Source organism: Nothoprocta perdicaria, unplaced genomic scaffold, assembly GCF_003342845.1.
Source record: "Nothoprocta perdicaria isolate Ctin4 unplaced genomic scaffold, notPer1 scaffold_213, whole genome shotgun sequence".
Taxonomy (NCBI): domain Eukaryota; kingdom Metazoa; phylum Chordata; class Aves; order Tinamiformes; family Tinamidae; genus Nothoprocta; species Nothoprocta perdicaria.
This window is the reverse complement of record NW_020455350.1, coordinates 774,719-791,460: the sequence shown is the minus strand read 5'-3', so window position 1 is coordinate 791,460 and position 16,742 is coordinate 774,719. Positions and strand designations below refer to the sequence as shown.

Sequence of the window (16,742 nt, the reverse complement as noted above, 5' to 3'; positions counted from 1 at the left end):
TCTTCATTTTTTAAAATTCACAGCAATTGGAGCTTGTCATCAACTCTCCTGTTTCCAGGTGAGGTAACTGTGTTGCTGCTCTTAGGTGCTGGCTGTGCAAGGTGAATAAAAATAGGTTCTCTCAAATCTTTTCTAAAGGGTAGTAAAACACCGGCAAATTCTCTTAGAAGTATCATTGAATTAAATGGCACCAGGACCAGCAGAATATTTTAGGAGGGCATGTGAAGTTGCACTGAAGCAGAGTAGCTACTAGGTCTGGTGACTGCAGATTATTTCATGCCTGTCACTGTGACTTGGTCAAATGATGCTCCATGTGCTCTGCTTCGATGTCTCTGCCAGGCGGCAGAGTGAGCGTGTGAGAGATGGAGTGGAGAGGAAGAATCCCCCTGTAGAGGTAAGAAATACCCTTAAATGCCCCCAAAATCACTTTTATAAACATAGATTAATCTGTTATCTTCTTGGAGGATAACCTGGCTCTCCCCAGTTGAATGGAATTAGCCAACAGTGTTAACAGGACTCAGAACAATATGAAAATTATAGAGCTGTCTTTATTAAGAAATGTTATTTTTTCCCCAATGCCTCCTGTAAAGTGCTGAAGCACTTGAAATCTCCGCAAACTTTTTTTGGACCATCTTAAAAAGTAGTCTCCAACTTCTGTTAAAGTTGATACGTAAACAGCCCCACTGTGGAGTAAATAGCGAGATAAAAGATAAATAGGACAGCTGCTGCCTACACTGGAGAGAAAATGTGCTTTATAATTCCTGCATATATTTAAGAATTGCTTCATTATTTTTCCCCTAATTAATATTCTGAAGTGATTTGGCTCTTGGGATGATTTTAGGGGCTTTTAAACACTCGGAATATTTGAGTTGAAAGAGCATTTTTCATTTATTTGAAGAACTAATTCATTAAAGTGTTCTCCTGACAGTTAATTTTTCATGTTGTGCATTCTGAATGGTGGTTATAATCAATCTCTTGCCCTTCAGAACTATTGTACTGTACCTCTTTCAGGGGAAAATGTTTTTTTTAGGGACTTTAGAAGGCGTCTGTGGTGCTCAAGTGCGATGCTTTCCAGCAAAGCTGTGTCTGAATCAGCCTTTTTTTTTTTTCTGATTCTGAAATGGTGTAGAAAGAGCTGCTGCCACTTGGAGAGAAGCAGAGTTGGATTTATTGAATGCATTGCAGTTCTAATGGATCATTTTACTTTGCAGAGAAATGTTAGTTTTGAAGTTCACCTTGAAGCATAATCCGGAAGCGTGTGACATCAGAGCTCAGGCTCAGCTGGGCTCAGCACTGTTTGTCCCCTCCCCTATATACGTGTGTGTGTGTGTGTGTGTGTGTATGCTATGCATATTAAATATCAGTCAAGGGGCCTGTCTATCAAAATATTACTTTAAGATGCAGTCAGGAGACACTAACAGCTTTAATTTAACATTAGCAGCAGCACTTGCAGCTCTTTTATGCAGAGGTGGCCCCCAAATGAGGTTGGGGGGGGTGATCCTGTAGGACTGGTGAGAGCATCGGAGCAGGCAGCAGAGCCTGGTGCTGCCCTGCAGCAGGGTCAGCCTGGGCACTGGAGAATCCCGTGTCACCTCGAAGCCCTCACAGACCCCTTAAGTTAACTCTAGGTAACGAGGCCACCCCCCCTTACCTGCTCTTTGGTGTGATGTGTACGATGTGCATGTTCCTTTTTTTTTTTTTTACTTCTTTTTGTAAATCTTAATCATTGCCTTCAAGCCAAGGTGGATATAACAGTTTGACTACCTTAAGCTTGTAGCAAATGGAGTGCAGGGTGCTTAAAAGCCCAAGGCTGCGAATTTAGCTGTTGAGAGCAATTTCCTTCCCAGGTGGGCAAGGTTGTTTCGGAGGCACTTCTATAAATTGCTCCTGCCTAACCGCGTCGCTGCGCTCGAGCCCAAGTCCCTTCCAGACCAGGTGGGTGTTACTAGGGAGACGATGGATTCGTGGGCTCCGACTGCAGCAGCTTAAGCCAATTGAAATCCCGAGTTCTGCGTGCCGTATGATTAAGGGCTAACTTCACAGGCTTTGGGCGGCTCGCGTAGCGACAAGCAAGCGAACGAAGAAATTGCACCACAGAAAATGCCATTGTGCATCCTTAGCTCTGTGACGTTTTTCTCTGTCTGAGACGATGCAGTTTTCATGTTAATTGCCTCGTGCTTAGAGTGTGCCGAGGAGATTAGGTAATTTTCGCAGGCCCTGGCTTTGTATTTGATGTACCTAATACAAAGTAGCCTCCAGTCTTGCTTGAATTTGTTATGCAGTCTGCTAATATAAATATTTAATAGTGTCTAATTCTTACAGTGTGTGTCCTAAAATCACAATCGCAAGGATATCTGTCCTTTGAAGAACATTTGCATGCTTAATCCTAATATCACAATGTTATATTTCATGATAAAACTAAATACTTTATGCTACACTCTATATGTCATGTAGCAATTGTTTAAATATGGTATTTATAGTTCTTAATTTTTGACCTTCATGGATTAATGGCCAATGTGAAAAATAAAAACACTGATTGAAATCGCCATTTAGTTTATTTTGTATTTCATGACCATCAAGACAAGAGTTAAATATAGTGAATTTTACTTCCGTGTTTTCTCAAGTAGGGTATTCATTGTTTCCAATAATTCATTCAAAATAAGAAAATAACTATATATTTAAAAGGGGAATCAGCCATGTTAAGTTAGTGGTCAGAGGAAGTGAAATCATTCTTAAGGCTTCATATAAACTTGTTCCAAAGAGCTTTCACCAGACGTGCCTTTTAAATAGACATTTGCCCATCGTTCAAGCCCGTAAGTGGTTGTGCCTTGGGAATAGAGGGAGCTAGGAGCCAGGAACTGGGCACTAGCAGTTGGTGGTACAAGCAACACAAGTGAAGTTTAGCGTAGCTCTTGCTGAATATTACTATGAATTTTGTGCTTTAAGATGGCAGTTTGTTCTTCCTGCTCTATAGGGGAGCCTATACAGCAATCAAGTGTTCTTTGCTTCTGCCTGTTTTGTAAAGCCTGGAGAACTGCGTTCTGCGGGCTGACCATTGTGAAGAGAACCAAAGATGACCACAGGCCACTGTGCTGGGAATGGCGGATGGGGAGCACTTCAGGTTATCTCTGAAATGTCTCATATACTTCCCCAATCTCGAAAACGCTGTTATTTTCTTTTGGCCAGCATTTCTCACTTCTGTCTTTCCCTTCCTACTTAAAGAACATCATAGTAGAGCTCTTAATGGTGCGTGGGGCTGATGCCCTCTGCAGTGCCTCACAGGGCTGCCTTTTCCCTGAGCCCTTTTTAGGAGGTCTTGATACTCCTATTGTAAGTGATACGTAAGACTCATAGGGTTGGTTTGTTCTAGTGACTAAAGGCCTGAGTCTGGGGATGGGGTTATATTTATAGGCAGATCCAGAGACTGCAGATTTGCATGAAGGTTGCAGCAGTCCAGATAGAGATGAGTTACACCAGTTATATGAGTTATGCCAGAAAAGACTAAGTCTTCTCTTGGTTTGTAAGCATTATCAGCAATATATTTTTTCATAAACAGTATGTTGAAACAGGATGTGTGGTCTTTAAAACAGTGACCAGTTTGTGTACAAACACATGCATATATATATGTGTATATATATATATACACAGACACACACACAAACACACACACATATATATATATAACTGTATATATAATAAGAGATATTTTCTGTCCTTATCCAAATGTGGCAACTCAAGTTGTTAATTCCTCCCTCTTTTTCAATGGGATTCCTACTTTCAAACCTTCTTATGGCTTTATGGTGTTAGATGTGCTATTGCAATAGAAATGTGTAATTTTCGTTTTCTTGGCCTTCTCCTCTTAAGAAAATACTTGCTATATTATAAAGAACACATTTGCTGTATATATCCAGGCTGTTCTAATATGTTTTTAGATGAAAATGCAGCTTAAAATGAAGATGCCCTGCAGTATTTCCCAGTTTGGCTAAAATTCTTTAATTTTCGAAAGCGTAAGATACTGAAATGAAAACAAAAGCAATTACAAATTACAGTTTTAGGTTTCTGTGGAGGGACTGTGTTGTGATGTCCAAACTGCAGCACCTTATATATATCATCTTATATATCATCTTGGTATACTTGCATTTCAAAACTTAATGGCTGATGGCTTTTTTATTATTTTTATTTTTTTTATAAAGGGGGTGAATGTTTGGTCTGCTGATGAGTATTTGTGGGCTCAAGCTTGGTATATCATTTAAACATATAAATGCTTAAACATATGCTGAAAAGGGTTTGGGGATAGACTGAGCCTACGGGAGGTTTGGTGATCTTGTGAAATCACGGATTCAGACAGCTGAAAGCAATATCATGTTTAAGTTCTTCATGGCCAAAGCACATCTTTAAAGCCAGTTTGTCCATACGCTTTAACAGTTGGCCTTAATGTATCTCTTTTTAGAAGTTCTGTCAGTTTTTAATGCTCTTTGCAATTTTTTTGGTAAAAGGCCTGTCTTGTTACTGGTCACTCAGTCTACATGCGCTCTCTTCCCTCTCCCTGTGTCATCTGATGAGCTAGCTGTAATTAGCAGATGACCTCGGGTCCAGGAGGCTGCTCCTCAGTACAAGGGCAGCAGTGGAGCCAGAGGTGCCTTCAGAGGCGGGTGGAAACACCTGCACAGCATCCAGGGATGAAACCTGCCATAGTATTAGTAGGAAGAGCAGAGTAATGTTGGTGTGAGCAGAGTAAGGGTGTATTTACGGTCATTACTACTGAATAGGTGAGAGCAGAATTCCTCCAACTTGGGGACAGGGTCCTGGGGCATGCGCTGGTGAAGATGCTCTGTAGTACTGTGTGCGCAAAGAGTCTAAAACTGGTGGAATCATCAAGCTCATTTTCCACATTAATTAGTCTACTTGTTGGGTCTCACGCTCAAAGTGCATTGCCTTCACTCGCTTGGGTGCTGGTAGTCTGAGCACTGGAGTCCTTGCCTAGATACTGGTTTAAGGATTTTGCTGCTGAGAGTTTTGGGAGGGCCTTGGCAGGCATCAAGTGTTTAAATCTGTTCAGAAATGCGTGTGTTGCCTTTTAAAGTGAGACCTGTGACTTGGGTTTATTTGTGGTCACAGAGTGGTGTTTATTCATCCCTCTGCCCTGTTTGCTCTCTGTCATGAGCAGGAAGGGGATCAGAAATGCACGGCAGTCTGGGGGAACGGGGAACATGGTGATTGGGGTGAGTCACTTGTTTGCTTTAAGCCGCGCTCCGCGTAGATTCCTGGCTAGGTTGCAAGGCAGGGCTGCGGGGAGATTTGGGCTACCTGGAATATCGGGGCCTGCCGCCGCTGCAAAACGTTTAATTTGAGGTCTGCTTTTTGGTGTACCTCGTGTTGTGCTTCCGGGGGAGCTCTCCCCAGAGCTGTGAGAGCACCCGGCTCCGCTTCCCACCTCTCCCTCTCCACGAGCCGAAGATTTCCAAGGGTGAGCGCGCCACTCCGGCAAACGCTGTTGCCCCATTGCAGGGCAGCTGTGAGGGCTCCACGGGTTGCGGCTCCTTCACGGATTGCTGCCGGAGCCTGCTTGGATTGGGAGAGGAGCCCGGGTGCAGCCCTTCTGTTCTGCCCTCAGCTGCCCGGGCTGTGCAGCTTGAGGCTGCAGGAAGTGCAAAATTCAGAATTGAACCTCTGGGATAGAAGAAGAGGAGAGAAGGGGAAAAAAAAAAAGCAGTGATGGCATTAACTGGAGTGACGTTCATCTGAATTCTGTTTATCCAAGTTTGGACGTAGCTGCTGGTAGGGAGAAGAGGTGGGATAAATGTAGAGGGGCAGCTGCACAGCCATGAGTCAGAGCTGCCCCCTTGGTCCCCATGGGGCTGTGTTAACCCTCCCTCCTGCTCTGCTCCTGGACCTCTCCTTATCCCTGAGAACACACCTGGCACCAGTGCAGCATGTTATCACGGGAAAGAAGCTTTTGTTAATGATAAAAGTTAATAAGATTAACTTTGAAAGAGAGGTTTGCCAACTATTACTAAATAATAGAGTGTTTGCTTGGGTGGCTGTTTCAGCTGACCTGGGAGAGGCAGGGGAGATTTGGATGGGGAAGTGATGTTCCCTGCTCTATTTCTCCGCTAACAGCTGCTGTGAAAAAGCTCTTCTGTGTTGGCTCCCGGAGTCAGGAGGCTTGTGAAAGAGCAGCATTCATCCAGAGCCTCCTCATGGGGTGATGTCTTCCCTGCACCACACCCGCCACTTTCCTCTGCAATTTGTTTACTTGCTAATCTCCTGTTCCCAAAACTTCTTGCCCGAAGAGGGAAAAACAGACAACATACCTCAGATGCTATAAAAGTGTTAGCCAAATTTATTGGATGGGGACGCAGCTCAGTTTCTTGGCTGTGTGGACCTTATGCCGATGGCTGAGAGGTCAGTGGCTTTGTCCAATCACCAAGTGGTTGGTACCTACCTGGTCTAGTACCTGTCACCTGCTATCTAGTTTATGTAGCCTGGATGATCAGTTTAGTTCAGCGAAGAGCAGCCTAGGATGCATTAACATGTCCCTGACCTGGTGAAACGGTATTCAGAGCTTCTGGGCTGTCAAAGTGCTCTCTCTTCCAGGTGGAAGTGATAGACTGAAGTGAATCCTGTAGCTCTTTGACTCTGAGCTTTCTCTTTCAGTTTCCCTTTAGCTCTTTACAGAGTAACTTGTGCTTGTTTGTTGGATGGTGAAATGATGTTGATGTTCTGGTACAAGTACCTTGCTATGTTTTGATAGTGATGCAGTGGGATGTTTGGGACAGGGGAATTTCCTCCAATACCTTATTCAAAATAAATAAGGTCATAACTAATTTTGTGAGCCTGCTTTTCTCTGACCCACAGATGCTGCTTCTCTCCTGTCCCTTCTTGTCAGATGGAGCTGAATTCCGTGATGTTGGTGTAGTGTGAGTGAAGTTGGAGGAAGGGACAAGAAACCTTACGGTTTCTCCTTGAAAATACCTGATTTGTAGCTAGATAGAAAGTAATGTCCTCATTTTTCTTCCAGGTTTAGCTCAGAAGAATTTCTTGAGTGGAGCACTGAGATATTGTTAAAAATGCCTAGGGTTCTATAAGGTGTTTATGGGGGTGTGTGTGAGGAGAATCTAGGGCTGCCCCCAAACAGGGATGCTCTCATTTGACAAATGCCCCCTTCCTTTGTCTCGCTGCAGTAAAATGTTTTACGCTTTATGCAGGTTTGCAGAAACTTTATTTTACCTGTACACTTGGCAGCAGCAGCAAAGCAGAAGTGCTATTGAAAACGTAGAACACTTAGTGTATTAGAATGAACTGGATGTGTTAAGATATGCATGATATTAATATTATAACTTGTGTCCTTTCAGAGGCAGCACAGAGGCAGTTCAGAGGCAGTTTTGGAAATAAAATTTGGTTATTTCTTATTTCCTTTCCCAGTTCACTAGTTTTAGGATCATGCAGAAGGCACTGAAATCCATTTTTTTTCCCCTGGGAAGATGTCTACCTTGAGGACAGCTTTGGTTTCTCAATGTAGCAACATGTGGGTGTGTGTGTAGTTAGTGAACACTCTCATTAACTTCAGTGGGAACATTCCCATGAACAGAATTGTTCTGGAATCTTAAGATTAACAGAAGCTTAAGCATTGCTGGGCTCTTTTAAAATAAGTTCTATTTGTGTAAAAGTAAGTGTTATATATTTGATTTTGAGAGAGTGGCAGTTTTTCAAGGGTTAAGTGTTACTTAAGACTTTTCCAGGTAGAAAATTTTAGAAGTCAGAGTTTTTGAGAACTCTTAATGCTTTCTGTGTGTTTTATTCATGGTTTTGTGCAGGAGGAGCAGGAAAGGTGGCAGGCCAGCATCCCTGAGATCTGGTTTTGCTGAGATCTGGTAGTTTGCCTTACAAGCTGTTCTTTGGGAGCGTTTCATCTGTGGAAGCTCCTTTCCTGGGCTTCTCTCCCCAGGACTGCATCTAATGATGGAGTGGAGAGTTCCCTGCACTTGCCCCGTGCCTGTGGTGGCCGGGTGCCCTTCATGTCTGCTGAAGGACTAGCAGGTCACTGGCCTAAACCTGTCGTGTTCACTGTTGGTACACCCTCGTGCTCTTTAAAATAGAGGTCGCCTATCAGCAACTTTTGTTCTTTGCTAGCATAAACTTGCAGTTGACCATACTAACAGAATGCTTTCAAATTCCTTACGTTCCTGTATTGTTATAACCTTGAAATAGGAAAACATCGCTTTTTTGATGTTTCTTTCCTTTTTCTTCATTTTTCCAAAACACCCGATGTCTTGTCTTTCTCTTTCTTGTAGTAAGCTTGGATAAATATACGTGTGTGTGTGTGTGTATGTGCATATGTTTTGACCCATGGGAGAAAAATCCAGAGTTTTGGTACCCTGATGAAATATCATTTACTTAGATGGTCATCCTCATCTGATACTGCAGCAGGAGTGTTCTCCACTGTTTCTATCATTTGTTGTAAAATCTTATGGATAAATTTCCTTCCCTTTGAAAGCCAAATGAGCCTTTAAAAGAGCGCACTTCAGGGCTAATGATGCCTTTCAGATACTAGGGATTGACAGTAGGGGATTGGCAGGATGGTAATTGCATGGAAACTTTCCCTTTTGTTGAGACCTGTGTGTTTTCAAGCAGGAACCTACCTGGCACCTCTGTGATCTGCCTGTCCTTGGCAACATCAGTGATAACGTTGAACTGGTCTGCAGCGAATTGCAGTTCATGGACATCACGGATGCTCCTCTAGCAATATGGGATTAGATCCCTCTGTACCACTAATAATTCATGGCCTCCTCAGGGCATAGTAGTCATTCGATAAGCTCTGCTTTGGTCCACAGGGAAATTAGTGGCATTTCAATCAGTAAAAACTGTACCCAGTGAGAAGTGTACTAGTTATCCTTGCCAGGTCAGAGAAAATTAAAAATCCCGAACACTATTTTGATTTCCCTTGTTTTAAAAGCATGAAATTCTTCCCAGGAGTAAAATATGTGAAATGTTTGCAGTTAATATGCGGCACGTGTGGGACAACTGTGCTTTTAGTCCAGAAGAAGCCTCTTTTGGACCAGCTGCTGATGGAGCATCTCAGAACTGAAAATCAAATCTGAATTTAAGAATACCTTAAAAGTTGCAGAATACCTTAAAAGCTGCCAAATACCTTAAAAGTTATCCTCATGGCTTTCTATATATGATGTTATTCTCCAGAGTTTCTTTTAAAAATGTATTAATATGACCTCAAAATGAAACAAATATTTTTATGAATGAAGACTGATTTTAAGGCTCTGAAATGCAACTTTTTTTTTAAAGCAAAAAGCCTTTAGTGCATGCAGTTTTGTGAGCTGTCCCTTCAAAGGTGATCAAATCAAATAATCTCAGGCTATCACATTTTGTAGGACCTGGATGAGCTTGAAAGTGTGTTGCAGTGTGTGAAGTGGCCTGGGCACCGGCCCCGCTTGCCCTTGGCAGCCCAGACTGGCCCGGCCTTCTGAAGGTTTTGACCAAAGTGCCCGTGTTTGACTGGGTTTCACATGGATCGGGGTCTGCCGGATCCGTTTGAGGTGCTTGGATCAGGCTCTGGTTTGGTGGGGTGTGCGGTGGGTGTTTTGGGTTAGGGCCCCATGTGCCTTTGGTGGAAGAGGATCCTGTTTGCAACTGATTGCCCTGTTTAGGCAATGCTGGGCATTAAGGTGAGAACAGCTCTCAGCAGGAGCAGAAGCTCAGGAAAATAACTCACGGAAGTGTAGGCAGTTAATATTGTAGCTCCTTGGGTAATTTCAAGCCAGCTTAAATTAACTCCATTTCTGCAGAGAAACTGTGGGCTCAGACTCCCCGGCACTTCCCGTGTCTCTTCCTGCTGGCACCAGCCCCCTGGGAGTGACGCAAGGAGCCTGCCTGGAAATTGCCTCTGGTTAAAGGTAACCTGCAAAAGAACTTTCTGCTTCTGAATGAGTTGGCTCTCTTGGTCTGGCCCCGCACCACAGGAGCCGCTTGTGACAGCACATAAAAGGCTTGAGTGGGTGGGAAGAGACACAACCACTTTCTTCAGCAGCTCCTGCTTGTTCCACACTAAAATATTTGTGGAATTATGCTGGAAGAGTTATCCCTGAAGGGCAAAGCTGGGGCTGTGTGTGTCAGGCCTGGGTGCGCCTGCCCAAGCTCTGGAGGCAGGCGCAGCCTTTGGGGGATGCAGGCTTTGGTGTGGTGCGTGTCTGGTTTGGGTTGCTTTCCTGCTTCAGGTGCTTCCTCTCCTGCCGTGAGCAACTGGAAGGCCAGCTTCAACCTTATTAAAATGTAGTAGCCCAAAACAAAGCATGGCTGAGTAACAATGATGGCCAAGTGTCTGTGTGCATGTATACACATACAAATGTATATGAGCAGAGCTCGAGCCACCCTGCAGGCTGCCTGCAAGCTCAGCAGGACAGGGGAACCCAAAGTAAGCCAGGGTTAGTCCTTACCCCACCCGTGGGCACCCAAGCAAAGCCTTCCCATTCATGGGCTCTGTACTTTTCCCACTGCGATGCTACAGACTTGGCCTCAGCACAATCTTATGGCTGGTAATGTATGCCCTTGTGTTTATATAATGAAATGTATGGAGCTGGGCTGCGGGTTGAGAGCCCCAGGGGCACCTGTGGGCCTGGGCGCGGGGCCTCCGCGACGCCCCGCGCGCTCTGCCCCTGTCTGCAATGAAATCCTCACAGCTCTTTCGCAACGGAGCGGCAAGGAGAAATGTTTGGAGACTGCAATAAGGAAATTACGTGTGGAACGTGGATTAATCCCGGGCTTTCATGTTGGACGGTGTCTTGTGTAACCCGTGGAAAGCTAATAGGCTGCTGCAGCTTTTGTTTTTCTGCTGTTGGAGTCCTAAAGCTTATGCCAGTCTGCGTATCACCTGTTTGTTAACAATTTACCAAAACTCTCTTCTTTCGTCTTTAAAAGAATATTTAGTCAAAATGACCATATGAAGGTGACCATTATCTGTCAATATTCTTGTTCCCAAACTTGCCAGTCTTTGATTATTTACTCCAAAAGTCAATGCCAGGACTGGAAATTACTATGCATTAAAGCCAAGCTTAAATGCAACAGAGGCTGAATGAAGCTTGTGTTGAGGGTTTACACACAGATGTGTATAAGCAGGCACCTTTGTGGAGGTGATCACAGGATTCTGATTTTCTAATAAGGTATTCTGATAATTCTAATGAAAGTTCAGTATTTTGACTGCTAAAAGGCATTGTCAAATGTTTTTATTAAGGTACCAACATCTTGGAATTTAGCCTACGAAGACCAATAAACATCCTTTATTTTTGTAAACATCCTCTTGACCGTCTGCCAGCTCCTGTCTGCAAGGAAGGAGCAGGAAGGTAGGACCCTTTCTTTGAGGGCTTGTCTGAAGGTAGATATCCCATGATAGGTGTATTTACTGCTAAACAGAAAGTTTTCAAAAACAAAAAGGCAGCAGCCAAGTCCTTCTGTAACCGATCCATTGTTGTATTTGTTCTGTGAATATGTATTTGTTCTGTGATATATTGTTGTTCTGTTTTTTGTTCTGTGATATATTAAAAAAAAAAAACCCTAACACCCATAGCTAACAGTAGTTTTATTTGAAAGCATTGGTTTATTTCTCAAATTTAAGAGCGTTTTCATAGCTCTTTTGAAGTTCACCAAAACTTTGGTAATAGAGAGCAGGCTTTAGCCAGCAAGCTCTAAATGGAAGGCTTTGGGCATCCTGCCCTTTTCCCTTTCCTGCCGCCTTGCTCCGGAATTAGCCACGGTTACAGGTTTTGCTGGGGACCTTTGAACGCGACTCGTCCCGGGACTGATGGTGTTTGCGTGTGGCGATCGTGCCGCGCGCGCCGGCACAGCGATCAAGAGCAGCGTTCTCCTAAGAGTCTCTCGACAGCCAGATTTATTTTGTGTCCGTTACGATACAGCCAAATAGCCTTCCGTTGCACCGAGCACTGGCTTTCTGGAGGCAGAGGCTGCCCCGGAATAATGCAGTTTGCATTTGCCTAGCTTGGGGGATCGGCTCTTCCCAGGCCCTGCCGAGTGTGCCAGGCGCTTCCTGCTTCTCCAGCCGCTCGACACGGGGAGGGAAGTTTAAAGACAGGTCACGCTCAGGGCTGCTGCAGTGTTGACGTCACTGATCTCATTTTCTTTTTCTCTTCTATTTGAAGGAGTGTTTGGGTTGTTTAGTACTAACATCCTTCATTTCCCTCTGGTGTTTGCAATCACGACTGTGCTTTTTCCTGATGCACTGATTTCATATGGACTGTAATATTTTTTCTGGGATTACGATGCGTTGTCGGTTAAGATGTGATTTGCAGCATAATAAGACGTATTTTCAGTAACTTGTGAAGCACAGCACTGAGGCGTGCCCGGGTGAGGACGGGTGGCATAGTGCTCAGTCTGTGCATGCAGGCTCTCCCGGGTGGAACAGGTTGGGGTAGTGACTTCGCTTTGCGCTTTTCCTGGTCCAGGCCTCTTCGCAGTGGAATAGCATTCCTGTGCTTCGTAGTGGAACAGCATTCCCTGGGCATGGGAGAGCGCTCTCGGGGAAGGAAGGTCGGTTCTGGAGAGAGCATGTAAAGGGAGGCTGAATTTTGAGGGCAGCTTGGTAGTAGAAGAGGTTTGTTACGGTTGGCAACAAACTGGTACCGAGTCCGGGTAGGGTGGAAAGGATCCTTCCTTTTCCTTGACTGATACCAAGATGTTTCAGAATGCCAAGGAATTTGAGAAATACAGGGAATTGTGGGGGCTGCAGGGAATGCCTGGGAGATTTCGGGTGGTTCAGATAGAGACCTGTGAGATTCAGGTAGTTCAGCATTTAAAATGATCTGAGGCTGTAAATCAAGATCCTGTTGGGATGTGAGGGCTGGAATGAGCGGTGTGGTAGATGAACCTTTTGTTTTGGTAAATATCAAATATCTGATTAAATAATATCAGATTTATCAAATATCTGATAAAAGGTAAATAAATGTTTTGGGTAAATATAAAATATCTGATTTCTGGATGGGTTGGTTACACTGTAATCTGTATAAAATCCATACAAATGTGCTGAAGATCCATCTGTCTGTACAGGGTGGCATAAACAAGATGATTGTGGTTGTGTGCCAAGTCCCATGGCTCGGCAAATTTGCATATTTCCATATGGAAATACGTGATGGAGTGCTCTTTTCTGAATAATTCAGCTTTAGGTGACCGTGGTTGTTGAAACCCTAGCAATGGGAAGTCCTCTTAGGCCATCATTATTCTGAGTGTGTGGTACCCTCAGAAATGTCATGAAAATGCCCATCTCTGGACTCAAAACTTCCCTTGCCTCTGCTTATTCACTTAATAAAAACTTCCAAGTGTTTAGTATTCTGTAGGATAACATTTAAATGATATGTAGGATGATGGATCACTTTGCTGTGGATTACAAATACCTTTGAGTAGATCATCCTGATACTGGTGTGGTGCCCCAGCATTTGAAATGGAGTAGTTTCAGCAGGTTGTTTTTGTGTGCAGTTGCTAGATAACCACTTGGCCTGAGAACTGGTTTGGCAGATCAGTTTTACATACGAATGAGGATATCGGCACAAATGAGGAGCAACCAGGCTCAACAGCAGTGCTCCCGAGGAAAGATAACCATGAGCAGGCACAAGGGCTTCTGCACATCCTTGGTGGGATGTTTCAGGAATCACTGTCACCTAAATCAACTGCTGTTTCCCTCGTGTGGTTTTCCTAATGCCAGCAGCAGCTGAGCGTCACGTGGTTGTTGTAAAGGCGCTGTCAGGTTGTCATTACAAACATTTAATAATACAATAATGTAAGACCTGCCTTAGGCTGTTGTTGGGCACTGTTGATGGAGATTAAGAATCATAGAGTAGCCTTGCAGATTTTCAGTTTTAAGTCCAAATGTACGAGAAAAATAAAAATATGTTGGGTTCTTGATTCAAATGGCTACCATAAAGCTGAGACTCTTTTTTTTTTTTTTGTTCTTTGAAGTATTTTCTTATTTCTAAGGCACTGCCTAAAGTTCTCTTTGCACATTCCCAAGACGCTGTTTTTTAAAGTTAATCTTGCTTTTTGAAAAAATTTTCAGCCCTGCTTATGCTGTTTCACTACAGGCATACATGCAAGCTTCTTGGGCAGAAATAAAGTGGACAGTATCTCAGAGAGTGTGATTATTTGTGACCACATCTGTGTTTTTGTTAAATATAAGACACTAGACAACTTGAAGGGACGTGTGTGTGTGTTTGTGTGTGTGTATATTTAGGTGTTCAAGGTATGTAAGAGTCACGTGGAGTCCATAGGTTCCATCTAGTAACTAATTTGTAGTGCTTCTGGTAGCATAGTTCAGTAAGGGATTTTTTTGACTAATACCTTTTTAGACCAGTACTGTTAATGGAAAAATGAAAGAATAACAGGTTAATTTCCTCCAAGATTGATAGTCGCCCTTTTTCTTTATTTTTGCCAAGTTCAGCTGGTGGAATGTAAACCTTTTCTGGCATGTTTATTTAAATGAATCACTAGAACGGGCTTTTCTCAAGGCTTTTATTTAGAAGAAGAGTCATGTTCCGCCCTGGGGGTGTAGGAAAGCAAACAAAGGTTTGTTTCTGTGTATTCTTGACTTTGATGGACAATAACTCAAGTAGACCAGGGAATAAGATATTACACGAGTTATGCGGTTTCTTGGAAAGTGCTCCTTTGTGAAGGGTACAATTTTTGTGCCGACTCACCAAGTGTCTTTTTACATTTGAACTCTTCAGCCTGTCGTAAGTCTAGTGAAACTTCTCTTTTTTAGTGGAAATATCCAATTGCAGAGTATATTTGATTAAGAAACCGGTTCCATACGAGCGAGCATTTCAATAATAAGGTAATATGTGGAAGGTAGCTAGATGGTTTGGAGAGCCTTCGGTTGAACACTTAAAACTAGGAATAGACTTTCATGAATCTTTAACGGTTAACTAAATCTCTGGGTTCAGAAAGTACTTTCTTACATTTCTCTTTCGATTTGAGTTTATTAAAATTCATATCTTCAGAGTGTTCTGTAACTTTCTTTTCATTCTCCTCAGGGATAAACGAAGACCAAATTCTCAGAATGTTACATCTCATTTTATTAATAAAACTGCTGCAACTTCAGATTGGACAAGAATTGAGACAGATACTAAAACGCGTCTGTTCACATAAGAATCTACATTGAAGAGTCTGATGCTGCTTGTGGCTAGGCTTGTAGTTCTAGAGAAGTTATATTAGCACTGAGTTTACTTCTTATAATTTTGGTAATACTCTTGGAAATGACTTGTTTTTCTGAAGTTCAGTCTCTCCATGAAAATTAATCATTCTGACTCTGTAAAGTAAATATTATGTTCAGTAACAGTAAAATTACAGAAGAGACAAGTAAATTTGCTTGTCTAAATTATGCAAAGGTCTTAGACTTGTGGACAAATTGCTAGACTAGGTCAGTTTTCAATAAATTCTTTATATTTTTTCATGTGTTCTGTATATTGGTGCTTTCTAAGAAGAGATACAGATGCTTTTTGTTCACTCATCTGCTGATCAATTGCCAATTGAAGATATCACGATCAAGTGCCAATGAGCATATCTGAAATGTTTACAGGGCAGTATATTTTGAAATGCTGGTACATGGACTGTCTGCAGAGAAGAGTGAAAAATAGTTTGTAATTTTCCTGAGAAACAAGCAAAAAGGTCTTTTTTTTTTTTCTTTGATTGGCAAAGAACATTAAATTCCTTGAATGAACAGAGAAAAGCCCACCCCAATTGAAATGACCAAATTGGCCAAGTAAGTGTCATGGAAATGCAACACATTTGTGATTTATGGAATTGCATATGGACTGCTCCTGTGGAATGCAAGTATAAAAGATGTTCTCTACTGAAAACCAGAAATTTCAGATATGGCCAGGGAGAGTGCCTTGAATTATTTCTATTTATCTGACTTAGCAGGATGGAAAGAAGGAATTTTCCTTTGTCTTTATAGATAGGATGGTTGAATGTTTTTATGTTTTTCTGGATGGAAGACTTGTAACACAGGGAAGCAGAAATTTCCTTGTGGATGTGGAAAAACTCTGCAGCTAAAGAATTCTCACATCTATCTCTTATAATTCAAATTTGAATTAAGGATGGAAAAATACTATTTATAAAGTGCAAAACTCTAGGGGTTATTAGGATTTCTTAAAAGTTTGAGTCACTTTTCAAGCTTTGTAAGACTGGATAAGTTCTGTTCAACAGTGCTGCTTTTAAATATACTTTGATGTATTGTGCAATAGTAGCTAAGCGGGCTTTTAAAGTGAATTTAACAGGTGATAGATTCTGATATCAATTTTTATTGTGAAATGTGCTTTTATTACAGATGTATGGCCATACATATGCCATGCATACACTTCTGGTGTGCACTGACAGACGGTGGTGGAAGTGCTCATGTGAAGAGGAGTCCTGGTGCTGCACCAGGAGGGCCAGGAGTCGGATTAAGTTCTGACTCCGGTCAACTTAAAGCAGTTTTTCTTGCTTTAATTTCCCTTTGCATTTGGTGTAATGATGGTTACCCTATCGTCAAAAGGCCTTTGAACTCTTCTCAATAGAAAGCTTTCTAAGGGTGATGTTTTCTACTGTGCTCCCTCTGTTCTGAAGGAAAAAGAATTAAAACAAAAACCCCTGGTACCTCAGTAGAGCTGCCACCTCAGTTCTCGTCTTACTTTAACGGAAGCCAAATGATTTGAAGTAACACATGAAAAATAAAAGCAAAATGGGAAAGT

General features: G+C 42.6%; 1 protein-coding gene across 5 annotated transcripts in view; it reads left to right on the top strand.

Annotated features, from left to right (window-relative positions):
* The window catches only part of SIPA1L1 (signal induced proliferation associated 1 like 1), a 165,022-nt gene that overhangs the window by 26,899 nt on the left and 121,381 nt on the right, over positions 1–16,742 (top strand). The window contains exon 3 of one of the 5 annotated variants that reach the window (XM_026038596.1): positions 9,801–9,908. The exons of 3 other annotated variants lie outside the window; for them this stretch is intronic. The gene's annotated coding sequence lies outside the window, so the exon portion shown is untranslated. Of the gene's footprint in view, positions 1–9,800; positions 9,909–11,276; positions 11,352–16,742 lie in introns of those variants that run through there. One more of the 5 variants, XM_026038597.1, reaches the window with a different exon arrangement.